This window comes from Dasypus novemcinctus, chromosome X, assembly GCF_030445035.2.
Source record: "Dasypus novemcinctus isolate mDasNov1 chromosome X, mDasNov1.1.hap2, whole genome shotgun sequence".
In the NCBI taxonomy this organism is placed as follows: domain Eukaryota; kingdom Metazoa; phylum Chordata; class Mammalia; order Cingulata; family Dasypodidae; genus Dasypus; species Dasypus novemcinctus.
The window spans coordinates 29,344,487-29,358,854 of NC_080704.1; the positions used below are offsets into that span (position 1 = coordinate 29,344,487).

Genomic DNA, 14,368 nt, shown 5'->3' on the forward strand with positions numbered 1-14,368 from the left:
TCCTAGAGGGGAAGTTGTGGGGTAAAGCACTATATGCATTTCTGAATTAGACAGGCATTGCCAGATTGCCCTCCATGGGGGCTGTGCCGATTGACATTCCTACTCACAGTATATGAGAATACCTGTTTTGCCATACCTTCAAAACACAGAGTGTTACCGGATTTTATATTTATGCAAATTTGAAAGATGAAGAATGGTATCTCAGTGTAAATATAATTTGCATTTCTTTCATTTTAAGTGAAGTGGCACCTCTTTTTATATTTTAATAATCATTTGAATTTTTTCCCTGTGAACTCCTGGTTCATAATTTCTGCCTACTTTTCTTTGAAGCTGTTTGTCTTTTTGCTTAGTTATAGGAGCTCTTTGTCTATGGGAAAGGTTGAAGTCAGTGAGTAATATGGTACATTTTCCAGCAGTGAACTAGAAACATATTTTTGCTTTAAACAAAGGCAAGCCTGTTTTAAGGCCGCAGTTATCTTTTACTGGAGATATAATTTTTCCTGTTGTATTAGTTGTATATTAAATTTTGGATGAGGCTCACATGCAGGAGGTGAAAAGTCTGCATTTATACACGGAACTTGCCTGACGTGGGAGGAACTAGCCTCACTTTTAATCCTGTTTCACCTCTAATTGTTCTTTTTTAAAAGGGATACCTTTATGTTTGAAATGAAGACAAAACAAACTGCAATTTCTTTAAAGAGTTTCCCACTTTCTATTAAGGAGAATCTAAAGCTGGCATGGGAACAGGAATATTTGAAATAGCTTCAAACACTGACAAAACTGATGCTTTACCAAAATTCAGAAACATAATATTCATTAGGGTCCAACAGGAGGCAGAAGTGGTATCTAATCATTACTAGAAAAGAATTGGTAAACCACAGTGTGTGAACGCTCCATACTAGGCATGCCATTTTTCAATTCATTTATTGTACAGTTATAAATGGATGTTATCTGAAAAATAGCCCAAAATTTGTAAAGATTTAAAAAAATACATTGAGTGGGGGAAGAAGTGATATGTAGTGTAGAGTTAATTAAAAATTGACATGTCTACAAAAGTAATTCCAGTATCTTCAATTTCATTAATCTTAATGTAGTTGAACATTCAGTTTTATGTAAATTATTCTTTATGCTGTATATGTTACAAATAAATAGGCAGTATGATTTTATTTGAAACCATTATCTAGCCTTCATCAGCAATTTAGAACTTTAAAGGTCTGTGCACATTAATAAAAGTACAGGAGATTTTTAAAAATCTGAGTAAAGTTCTAGACATTATTGCTATTGATTTGACACCAGTAAGTGTTTCCAGTTAATATGAAATAGTAATGAAATCATAGACACAAGGAAATATTATTGAAATGAATGATAATTATAATTAGTATTTTAAGAATAAAACATCTAGTCCACGATCAAATGACTACATTAAATGGGTAAGTCAGAATTAACAGATATGAAAGAATGTAGATATTGAATTTAATCCAGGTTTTAGGAAGCAGGAAGATTTTTACATTTTATAAAAAAAATTTTTCCTTAGGTTTTAACAAAAAATCGTGATGATGTATTAACATTCAACATGAAGGAAAGTTATCTAGGGAGAGATTTAACAATTATGAAATTAATCATAAAGAAGACTATATAATAGAAATCACATTTAATGTGTCATCATTCAATGTCTTCATATCCTATTTTCTTTGACTAAACTTCTATTTCCCATCCCTTCAGAATCAGGTCTATTGAGCTGGATTTTATTTGCTCTTTCATCATTAGGGGAAATGAATTGGCCATTGATTTCTGTTTCTAGTTGCTTAAGTGATAAGGTAAGCAGTAAAAAGACTATGACTATAAAAATCTCAAATGGGGTCTCACAGGCTGCAGATATTATGAATCTTTTTTATTTTTTTGTATTTGAAAGACAAAACTGATATGGAGGGTGAAAAACCTGAGCATAGTATATATGCAGTATATTAGCATCACCTAGGTAGATGTGGAATTATTTTAAAATAACTTTCACTATTTCATTTTTTTTAAAGATTTATTTTATTTATTTCTCTTCCCTACCCCATTGTCTGCTCTTGGTGTCCATTCGCTGTGTGTTCTTCTGTGTCCACTTGCATTCTTGTCATGCGGCACCAGGAAACTGTGTCCCTTTTTTTGGTTGTTGTCGTTGCACCATCTTGCCACGTCACCTCTTCATGTGTGCAGCCCACCCAGGGCGGCTCTCTTTGCGGGGTGCACTCCTTGCGCGTGGGGCTCCCCTACACGGGGGGCGCCCCTGTGTGGCACTGCACTCCTTGCGTGCGGCAGCACTGCGCATGGGCCAGCTCACCACACATGTCAGGATGGTAGATGGGCGCTCTATCAGTTGAGCCACATCCACTTCCCCACTATTACATTTTATTAAGCTCACTTTCATAAAGTTGCTTAGGAAATGCACAAAAATTTTACAAAGAAGATTCAAATTATTAGTCCTACTGAAATCAATTCCAAACATGTGCTAAAGACATTGAACTTGTTCTGGGGTTTTTGATTCTGTGATTGCATTCCACTGTGTGGTGGCATTTCCAAGGACAGCGTCAAATTCCTAAGACCTGAATTAGTCCCACACTCTTTGGTTTTTTCCTTGTCTGTGCTGGATTAGAAATGATGTCAGCATATTTTTAAGAAAGCCCATTGCTGACTTGGGAAAGAAATTTTATAGTTTCTGATGGTACTATGTTTGAAGAGCTCTCATAGGTTGTCTCACAGTCTGCCATATGGTTTAGTTATTTTGAATTTTCTCATCCCCAGTACTAAGTTATAAATTCATTAATAAGGGTACTGTGTTTTAAATGATTTTTATCACCTACCAAGAATGGTGCAATGGTCTCTCTATAATTGAAGTTCAAGTAGGATTCTCTTGGGTTGCATCGTTCTAGACACATTTTTTTTTTTGTTCTAGACACATTAAGCTGGCTGATTGTATTGTGGAGACATTTCCTTGTTGGCTTGTAATTTTTGTTAGAGTTCTAATTGCTAGTACATTTGCTATGGTGTTCACAAACCTCAGGTGTTCATCATTATTTGTGAAAGAGACATTTTCACAATTTTATTTTTGTTTTATGAACTTTCTTTTCCTGCCCTGCCTGAAATGAGATATTAAGGTTAAAATACACAAAAGCTGAAAACAATGTGGGTTTTGCATATATTTATAATTGGGGTAGACTAAGGAGTCTTTATTTCTGCAAACTGGATAATTAATTTCAGAGCAAACATGTCATTAGCTCCTGGATCAAAATATTCCATAGGGAGTAATGTCAGCCAGGCTAGCAGAGGAACCCGCTGCAGTGCCATGGCGCAGGTGCTCTGCCGCCATCAAGTCTCACCTACTGATGAAACTCCTGTGCAAGAATGTCAAGAAGCTGAAATTGTGGCCGCGAAGCCTAAAGCTGTAGAGGCCTCAGACGTGAGCCTATCAGAGAATCAAAATGAAGATGCGTCTGGAGAAACTGTGGAAGCTGGAAACGTTAAAAGTTTCCTAAAACGGTCAATGAATGTGGGCTTGTCAGAAGCTCAAAATGGAGATGTGTTTAAAGAAACAGTGAAAAAATGTAGAAATTCTAAAAATCCCCAAAGAAATCCATCACATTAAGCCATGGGGAAACAGCAACATGGTCACCCAGTTCAGACACCCAATTCAGAATGAAGAAAGAAAAAGAGAAAACTCGTGGATAATGCTGGGTCTGATTTAAAAATGAAGACAAAAAAGTAAAAACTGAAGACCTGAAGACAAAGGCACTGAAGCCCCTGAAGAAACAAGAGTGTGGAGAAGCCAGATGATGAAGATGGCAATGAGGTGCCCAACTGCCCCTGGGAGTGACAGGAGCTTTTGAGGATACTCATCTTGTCAATGAAAGCACTCTGAAGGCCAGAAAAGAAACGGGCTCTATGAACATGACTGAAATTCAACATAAAAGTATCAGACCACTTCTAGAAGGCATTGATCTTTTAGCAGCTACAAAAAACCAGAGTTGGTAAAACCCTGGCACTTCTCATCCCTCCTGTTGAACTCATCGTTAAGTTAAAACTCAATCCCAGGAATGGAACAGGAGTCCTAATTCGTGCCCAGGAATGGCATAGGAGTTCTCCTAGGAAACTGGCCATGCAGGCTTCTGGTGTGCCTAAGAAGCTACTGGCTCACTACATCCGCACCTATGGGTTGCTAATAGTATCAACATCATTGCAGCCACCCCAGGTGGACTCCTGGACCATTTGCTGAATATTCCAGGATTTATATATATTATTGATGAGGCTGAGCATATCTTGGATGATGGGTTTGAAGAAGAATTAAAGCAAATTATTAAATTTCTGCCAAGAGACAGCTAGACCATGCTCTTTTCTGCCAAACTTGAAAAGTTGGAAGACCAGGCAAGATTTTCTCTGAAAGAGGAGTCAGTGTTTGTTGGGGTTGGTGATGATAAAACTAACACAAAGTGGATGGTCTTGAGCCGGGATAAGCTATTTGTATCTCTGAAAGGAGATTCCTTCTGCTCTTGACATTCCTTAAGAAGAGCAGAAAGAAGAAAACGATGGTGTTCTTTTCGTCCTGTAAATCTGTGAGATCCTACTACGAGTTGCCGAACTACTTTGATTTGCCTGTCTTGGCCATTTATGGAAAGCAGAAGCAAAAATAAGTGAAGAACCGCTTCTCTGCAATGCAGATTTGGGGATAGCGTGTACAGACGTGGCAGCTTGAGGGCTGGGTATTCCTGAAGTTGACTGGCTTGTGCAGTGTGACCCTCCAGATGACCGTAAGGAAATATATTCATGTGGGTAGACAAGCCAGAGGCCTAAATGGAAAAGGACATGCCTTGCTCATTTTGTGCCCAGAAGAATTGGGTTTCCTTCATTACTTGAAGCTAAATCCCAGGTTCCATTAGGTGAATTTGAGATTTGCTGGTCCAAAATTTCTGACATTCAGAATCAGCTTGAAAAGTTGATTGAGAAGAACTACTTCCTTTGTAAGTCAGCCCAGGGAATACATAAGTCATACTTTCGAGCCTATGATCCCATTCTCTGAAACAAATCTATAATGGTAATAACTTCAATTTATCTCAGGTTGCTCTGCCATTTGGTTTCAAGGTGCCTTGGCTTGTTGATCTGAACATGAACAGCATCGATGGCAAAAATAGAAAGAGTGGAAGAGGTGGTGGATTTGGCTACCAGGAAAGCCAAAAAAATCAAGAAGTCCTAAATCTTCTAAAACATTCACAATAAATCATCTGACAGCAGGCAGTTCTTTCATGAAAAGACACATCTTTCATCCTGAATAGCTCTGTCCTGAAATATTTTTTTCCCTGCTCTTACAAAGGAACTTATTTCTAAGATTTAGACTAATCTAGTAAGAATATTAATTAACTTGGGTTGTAAGCACTGAACACTCTTTTTTTCTCCCAGCAAATCTCTTTCTTATTTTTTGCATATAAAATAGTTGAATTGTTCTTGGTTGTTCAAGGGCAAAACCAGGGATATTTTGGTCTTCCTTGTTATGATACAGTATTTGATTTTAAATCCTTTTCCCCAAAATTCATGTCATCTTTGTTAATTGAATTCTTTCTGAACCTTTCTTTCCTGGTGCCTGGAAATTTTTGTGGCTTATATTGGTATACCAACTCAATGTAGAAGGCTAGTGAGAAGGTAAACTGGAGAAGTGGTGGTAATGCAGAAAATAGTCTTAGTTTATTTTTTATTTTGGTTGTTTCATGGACTTTATTTTTTATTTTTTTGAGGTACTGGGGGCTGGGGATTGAACCCAGGACCTCATATGTGGGAAGCCAGCGCTCAACCACTGAGCCACATCGGCTCCCCTGAGTTGGTTCTTTTGCTTGTTGTTTGTTTTTCTGAGTTTTTTTTTTTCAGGAGGCACTGGGTGCTAAACCCAGGACCTCCCATGTGGGAGGCAGGAGCTCAACTACCCCAGCCATATCTGATCCCTGTTTCATGGACTTTAACTGTAGTTCTTGATCCTTCCTGGAAATGCTACACTATAAAAGGGCAGAGAGCTTTGGGAAATAGCTTAGAAACACCTTAGGTTAGGGTGGTATCACTTTTACACACTGCTGATAGATTTTAAAATGAGTTTTTTTTTTTAAGAACAAGAAATATGGTTTATTTTGTCACTGCTATTTGAATAAAGCTCTCCTCACAGTCTAAACATCTGAACATTCGGGGAGAAAATCTGGACTTTTTTAGCCTCGTTTATACCAATATCAGTGTAATCGTCTCTATATTTGGCAGTTTAGCAAAGACCCTTTTTAAAACACACACACACACACAGAATGGGACACTTCTCATTCACATTTGTTAATTTCAAGGTAGTTTGTATTTTGGTATACCCTTTTGACTCTCAAGAGTATTTAAACAGCAAGACCAACTATCAATATACTCATAGCAAGGCCATCAAATAGTCATTTTTTAGTGAATATTAATGTTAGTGTGGTTGTGAGAAAAATTACTTCTTCCAGAATCCATGAAACAAAAACAGATTTGCAGTGAAAACTGAAAATGAAAGGAAGCCAGAAAAAACACACAAAGCTGGTGGTGCAGTCAGGTGGTTTTTCTGTTGTAGGGCACTTAATGTCAGTATAGTAATTCTATTTTGTCACAATTCAAAACCAAAGTTGCTGGCGTCATTTTGTTATTGTGCCAGTTATCATTCATAGAGTGACATGAAATGTAAGTACGCTGAGAATGTCAACTATAGGGTGAAAAGTCTAAGTAGCGTTCCAATAGAAAAAGTAAAAAATGATATTCCGCATCTGGGCTAGACCATGGGTACCAGGCTGGTGCTGTCCTCCTGGGGTTTAGATCTTGGCTGCTGGGCTCCTAACTCCAGGCATTTATTAACTTTCTCTCTATAGTAGCTTTTGTTGTTTGTTTCAGAAGTAATCATGTTTCAGAAAATACACAAAAATGAAGAATTGCTTAACAGAGCAAAATACCGTTGGTATTTTGATAGATGGCCATCTAGTTTTTTCTATGCATGATGTTTTAGTTTGCTAAAAGTTTCTGAAAGCAATATAACAGAAATGCATTCACTTTTATAATGGGGATTTATTAATTTATAAATTTACAGTTCCAAGGCTGAGAAAAATGTCCAAATCAAGGCATCAGACGATGCTCTCCCCAGAAGACTGCCTGCTGGCGATCCTGGACTCCTGTCAAATGGGAAGGTACATGGTGGCGTGTCCCTTCTCTTCTGGGTCTCGCTGCTTTCAGCTTCCTGGTTTCTGTGGCTTCCTCTCAGCTTTTTTGAGCTTCTTTTTGTGCTCCTGTGTTCTGTTGGTTTCTGCTTTGAGCTTCCAGGACTTTCTTTCTCAGCTTCTGTGTGGTTCTCTCTGTTCCTCTCTATATTCATCCCATTTATAAAGGACTCCAGTAAGAGGATTAAGACCTATCCTGAGTCCTGCCCTACTGAAGTAATCTAATAAAATGGCCCAAACTGAAGTAACCTACTAAAAGGGTCCCGCCTCCAATAGCGTCACACCCAGAGGAATGGATTAGCTCTACGGACATGATTTTCTAGGGTCCATCCACCATCAAATCATGCCACATTCTTACAGTGTTTAATTTTTTAAACAAAAGTGATGTTATCCTCTACTCATTACTTTGCCATAACCAGCTTATTTCATAACACATTTATTTTCACATGTCATTAAATAATTGCATCAAAAAATATTTGATCGGCTTCTCATCACTTTCAAGGGGAAAAAAAACAAAATATTACTTGGCTTGGCATGTCAGTCTCTTCATTCTCTGGCTCTTGCCTACCTGATCAACTTGATTTTCCATAACTGCTTTTCTTTTTTTTTTGTCTTTATTTATTTATTTTTTGATGTTACATTAAAAAAAATATGAGGTCCCCATATAGCCCCCACCCCCCTCACCCCACTCCTCCCATAACAACAACTTCTTTCATCATCGTGGCACATTCATTTCACTTGGTGACTACATTTTGGAGCACTGCTGCACCACATGGATGATGGTTTATATTGTATTTTACACTCTCCCCCAGTCCACCCAGTAGGCCATGGCAGGACATACAATGTCCAGCATCTGTCCCTGCAGTACCACCCAGGACAACTCCAAGTCCTGAAAATGCCCCACCTCACATCTCTTCTTCTTACTCCCTACCCCCAGCAGCCACCGTGGCCACTTTCTCCACATTAATGCTACATATACTTCCATTACTAATCACAATAGTTCCAGAATAGAATATCAGTAGGTCCACTCTAATCCATACTCTATTCATGTCATTTTCCCTGCACTTCATTGTGTCTAGAGTGCATTCCCTAACTTACTATCTTTAATACATTCTTATTTGAATCCTTAAATCCTTAGTCTAAAGTTTTCTTTCCTGTGAGGAGTTCCTTGGTTTCTCTAGGCAACCCCAGGCTTCCTTCCCCTTTTCTCCCACTGTACATGTAATGACAGTGATCACCATATTCTATGACAATGGTTTATAAGCCTGTTTCTGTACCACCTCTTGGTCCCTTTGAGTGCAGGGTCTACCTTTTCTCCTCATATTCTCAGCCCTTATATCGTACTTGAAATAGAGAAAAATATTTGTTGACTAACAGATTAAACTGACTAAATATCTCTCAATCTTCTCAGCAGTGCTTTTCTGTTTTGCCACTGATAAATTGAGGCTTAGAGGAATTAAATTATTAGTAAGTGGCAGAGTTAGGATTTAATGTCAAGATTGTCTGATTGCAAAGTAAAGTAATTGCTTCTTCCTTGTATTGGACTGCTTCTCCATTGGTTGACTACATTTCTACTTAACCATAAATATTCCTGAAGTCATTACTGAGCTTAGCTTCAGGAGTTCTTGATCTTTGCCTGACCAAATCTGTAATAGGATGGAAACACATGGAGTCAATAGACCAGTTCCCTCTTAAGTTTTCAATCATTTTCCATATCTCCATACTACTAGCCAGAGCTAGGAATCTATCATCCCTCTTGGGTCCTATGGGGACTATGGGTAGGGGAAACATCTCTTAAGCTAGCCACCCCCTTACAACATAGTGCTTTTCCACCATTACATTTAAATTTTCTAGAGTAATGGGTTATTGCCTCAGTAAAAACATAATCACTTTGTCAGATGCAATTTGAGGAATTTCTTAACATATTTTTAACGATAAATATAGCTCAGATAAAGCAGATATTGAGGTGTTTTATTGGTCTTGAGCCTGTATCACTAAAGAATGTGCTCAGTCCTTTCAAATCTCAATCAGTTAAGAAAGTACTCAATTTCCTCACTGATAGGAAAGAAGAGACTGTTGATGGTAAGCAAAAATTGGGCCTTCAGATAAAAAACAAGACCTGCAAGTCCTCTGTTCTCTAAGGCTTGAGAGTCTATGGACGAGACATCTACAGATATCAGCAGCAGAAGGACCACTACAAGAATGTATACTGCTCTGGTTAAGAAAAAGCACAGTTACCCAAAACACATCTAGTAATGCTTCAGCCTGGGAAAGGTCGGCATGCAGTGATTTCCTGTCCTTCTCTAAACTCCCACAGGGAATTTACCATAAAAAAACAGATGGGCAACACAGCTTTCATGTTGATATGCAGCTGCTGTATCTGCCATTAATCCTATTACCATAGAATATTGGATCCCTCAGAGTAAAGTTCAAAAGTTGTTCAAAATACACGAAGCAAAGAAAATGGGCTGGTTTTAAGTATCAAAGGGACAGAGAGAATTTAAATGAAAATGTCAAGTTGTGTCAAAATGTGAGAAAAGACAGTAGAACAAACCTGCCCACATATATGCACATACACAGGCATAATTGAGGGCGCACCGTAAGTTGTAGAAGGTTTGAAAGGAAATGAACTTAATTTAACTTGGTTTACTAGAACCATTCAAGTAGTAGGGATTTCTATCAATTCCAAAATTCCAATCTATAACTGTTTTTTTTTTTTAGGATTTATTTTTTATTTATTTCTCTCCCTTCCCCCGCCCCCTCCCCGAGTTGTCTGCTCTCTGTGTCCATTTGTTGTGTGTTCTTCTGTGACTGCTTCTATCCTTATCAGCGGCACTGGGAACCTGTGTTTCTTTTTGTTGCGTCATCTTGTTGTGTCAGCTCTCCATGTGTGCGGCACGATTCCTGGGCAGGCTACACTTTTTTTGCTTTGGGCAGCTCTCCTTACGAGGCACACTCCTTGCACGTAGGGCTCCCCTACATGGCGGACACCTCTGCATGGCAGGGCTCTCCTTGCGAGCATCAGCACTGTACATGGACCAGCTCCACATGGGTCAAGGGGGCCCGGGGTTTGAACCGCGGACCTCCCATGTGGTAGACGGACGCCCTATCCATTGGGCCAAGTCTGCTTCCCTCCATAACTGTTATTATGTGACTCCTATCAGAAGAAAACCCCTTTCTTCTCTGTGACATAGCGCCCACAAAGTTAATAAGTAGGATTTAGTTTGGAAATAAAACTTCCAGATAACGTTTACTTCAAAAATATTGTTTTTAAACTTTAATAAACAAATCTCATACACATAATCAAATTATGACCATTTTAGGGCTCCTCAGGTGGTTCCCATGTACAACAAAAAGATGAAAAACACTTATTTTATATTTACTTTATAATTTCTGCATATAGTAATCTAGCACCTCACTCTGGAATTTGACAGTTATTGGGTATTTGTGTCTCAGTTTAAACTTCAATTTTACCATCTTCTCATATAACGAATCTAATTTAGACTTTATTTTTTCTTCTCAAATCTTCTTCAGAGAAGAGGAGAATAAAAAGCAGAAAAGAAACATATTCTCAAATTTTGCAGGCTGAATCTAAAATACTGTGTACCAGATTGAGTAAAGTATTATTTGTTTGAAATCTGAACTTTTTGCTCCAGATTCTGAAATAAAATGAAGAATGAAAATAATGTCAGAGGCAGAATTGGAATTTGAACCCATAGTTTATACAATGTGACATTATATTACACAAAATTAAACTAATAAATTTACTTCATACATTTATCAGTGTTTGATGGAAGGGATACATCAGAAAAAACTATGAAAGAATGGACGTGAAAATATAGTTAGACTTAATGGAACTGAAATGGGGAGCTTAAAACCCTCAGAAAGAAATACTTATACTCAAAGTACACTGTTTCTCTCATCAATTTATGGCCACATGTTCCTGCCTTCACTTAATATAAGGAATGGGTGTAAATTCATGTCAGAGAAGTTAACTTTTCAGGAGATGCTAGAAAATAGAATGATCTAGAGGCACTTGCTACTCAGATGGTGTGTTGATTTTTCTTATGTTCATTCTTATCAATGGATCTAGCTGTGTTAGTGCTCTTTCTAAAAGGTTCTCTTAAACCTTAGAATACCTAAAAAAAAGTTTAGGGCAAATCCTCCAAATAAGATGTTGATATAAAGGATCTACATCTTCATGATACAGTGTCTGAGGAGGATAATTTATATCCTCTATGTCAATGAATAATTTATTATTATTCAAGATGACTCATAAAAATAAGATTGAATTACTTATTGTGTTCAATTGGCCTTATTAAGGCTCTGCATGAGGAAAATGAAAATGTGTGAGTCAGAGTCTGGGCTAGGAATCTTTGATTTTTTTCCTGGCTCTGCAGTATGTGAACTATGTATACGTAATGTGTAGAACTGTCCTATAAAATTAAAGTCATTTTGTCCTTACAATCCATGCCATTTCCTCATCACTATCATAAATGAGCAGATGATATTTAAAAAATAAATTTTTTTCTCCAAGACAAGAGTATTTTGAGTAGTTATAGAACAGGTATGCTGTGCTTTGAGAAAGGGCTTATACAATCTTGAAATTATCAATAAGAATGTACACACAATTATATGATACGATACAAGTAGGGTCAAGTTGACATCAATATTTCAGTCATGTTGATAATTATAACATTATATATTGTTTTTCCTCACTTGACAAAATAGAGGTATGTGCAAAAAAATTTGATTCAATATTTTAAATAAGCTGAATTATATTTAAAATGTATTTGCTATTTTAAAATCAGAGAACCTAGAGAACTGACAACCAGGTCTTAGCTGCGGTGGTCTCTGCCCATCTCTCCACACACTGATCTGTGATTCTACCTCTTGTTTGCTCTACACCAATCTTTCTCACTTTCTTACTGGCCTTTTGATTTCTGTCAGTGCTCTAAAATCTATTCTGCCTCAAGGCGTTTATACACGCTTCCTCACCGGAAACATTCTCCTCTTCCTCCCCTCACTTTTCTCACTTTCATCTCATAGAATAGAGTCACTTCCTTTCGACAAATATCCTCTGATTCCAAGATATGGTTTATTTCTGTTTTATGTTCTCCCTGCTCCATGAGCTTCCCTTTGTACACCTGTCATGAGTGGAAGAGTCACGTGATTACTTGTTAACATCTTTTCAGCCGTAGTGAAGGCTCCATGAAGACAGGGATGGTGGTACACACAGCCTTTATAAATGACAATATAATTGTTCTCTAACTGGTTTCAGTCCACTCCCCACACCCCCTGCTAAATATAAGATAAGGTCCTTTCCCTTTCTTGTTCACTGCTGTATCCTAAGTCCCTTTGTGGAAGATCTGGCTCATGATAACCACTAGGTATGGTTGTTGAATGAATGTATGAATGTAACATGTTAACTTTTAGTGAAGTGAATGGTTATCTCTTATCTGTTCTGTCAAGTTTTTTTTAAGGTTAACATTGTTTTTCAGAATTTTTGCTTTTAAGGCTTGCATATTAGGTGTATTGAAGAGAGAGATACTTGGAATTCAACTTTCAATCTTGAAATATCTTTTGTAAAATTAAGAATGAGTAGCATAATGTATAAGGAATCCTTCATTTATTTATGAATAGTAATTATAACACAACAGCTAAATAGCTATGGCTGTGAATATATCTGTTTAAGAACTAGAAGAATTAGGAAGTCAGATTTTGAGAGGTAGTACAACCCTTTGGTTTCATCTAGCAAAATCAAGACATCTTATAACTAAATGCTTACAAATAATGTGATTTGCCTATGGTCTTAAAGATAACTAGTGGTAGAAGAAAATTTTAACTCTCATGTCCCAACATCATTTTCTCTTCCACAATACTCCAATGCGTTCCTACATTTTAAGCATCATATATTGAATGATCATGAGGCCAAGCTGAATTTGTTCATTTCTCTTAAAATGTAGCCAGGACTGGAATAAATGCTTTCAGAAAGCAAACATAGCTCATAGAAACAAAACATGACCAAAGGGTCTTACATCAATTTTTAAATGATGTGGTATCCACACATGCCAAACTCCTTTTGTTTTTTAATCTCAAAATGGTTAATTTTCATTTCTCTTGCTGCTACCTTACACATCTTTATGAGTGACTGGCCTGGTGGGTCTGAAAATGGCCAGATCTCTGGCTGGATCTATCTTCTGTGAAAGAACCAGGACTCTGCCTTTCCAATTCTGGTTCCCAGGATCTAGTGGAACCATGTGAGTTTTTTATACTCTGCTTCACTGGGGCCACGGCGGAGGGCCATTTTGAATCATGTGCTATTCTCTTTAGCACTTGGGATTCAGGGTGTCCTCTGGTACATGACAGTAATATTCAAACACAATTAGAAGTCACATAAGTCAAGTTGGAAACAACTCAGGTTGAATTTTTCTACAGGTTTACCATGATAGGTTTGTTGAAGGTCCATTGCCAATTGAATTTTGCCCATTGAGAGGGATTCACAGTAGCCATTCATAACCATGCTTGATGGCTGCCAAAATCAGAACATTTGAGGAGGTTTAGAAAATGCTGACATAATTGGAGAATTTAGTAAAAAGTGTTTTGGAACCAAATACCTCAAAATCTCTTTTACATGGATGACCACTTAATATGTTTTCACACATTTGCCCGTGATATTTTTTTCCCCTCTGGAAATGGTGCAGACAGAAAGCACAGGAACTCTGTACTGCTGAGGACAGAGAACAAAAGCTTTAGCAAGATTTGGTTGGGCACCAGGTCAGAGAATCTAAAGATGCCCAATATCACTGTCACTAAAGCAAATCTAAGGTATTGGGATAATGCCATGATTGGAAGGAAAATGCAAACGGTGTTCTAAGAGAACTATTGATTCTTTGATTTCAGGCTACTCATTTGTTTAAGACTAAATGTGCAAGCACAAAACGCCAAATCACCTTGGAGTTGCTGCCTCGGCAGAGGCATGACAGCTAATAGAGACAGGCTTGCATTTTCCCCTGAAGTCTTCTATCTTCCTTTAGTGTCATTGAACAAGGGCTGCTAAAGTGTCAGAGAAAATATTTATTGCTCTTCCATATGTCACTGCCCTCCTGCCAGTGACATGTATACTCATC

The 14,368-nt window shown here is 37.7% G+C and overlaps 1 pseudogene; it reads left to right on the plus strand.

Moving 5' to 3' along the window:
- Nucleotides 1-3,290: 3,290 nt before the first annotated feature.
- Nucleotides 3,291-5,305, plus strand: LOC101422906 (ATP-dependent RNA helicase DDX18 pseudogene; annotated as a pseudogene).
- Nucleotides 5,306-14,368: the final 9,063 nt, after the last annotated feature.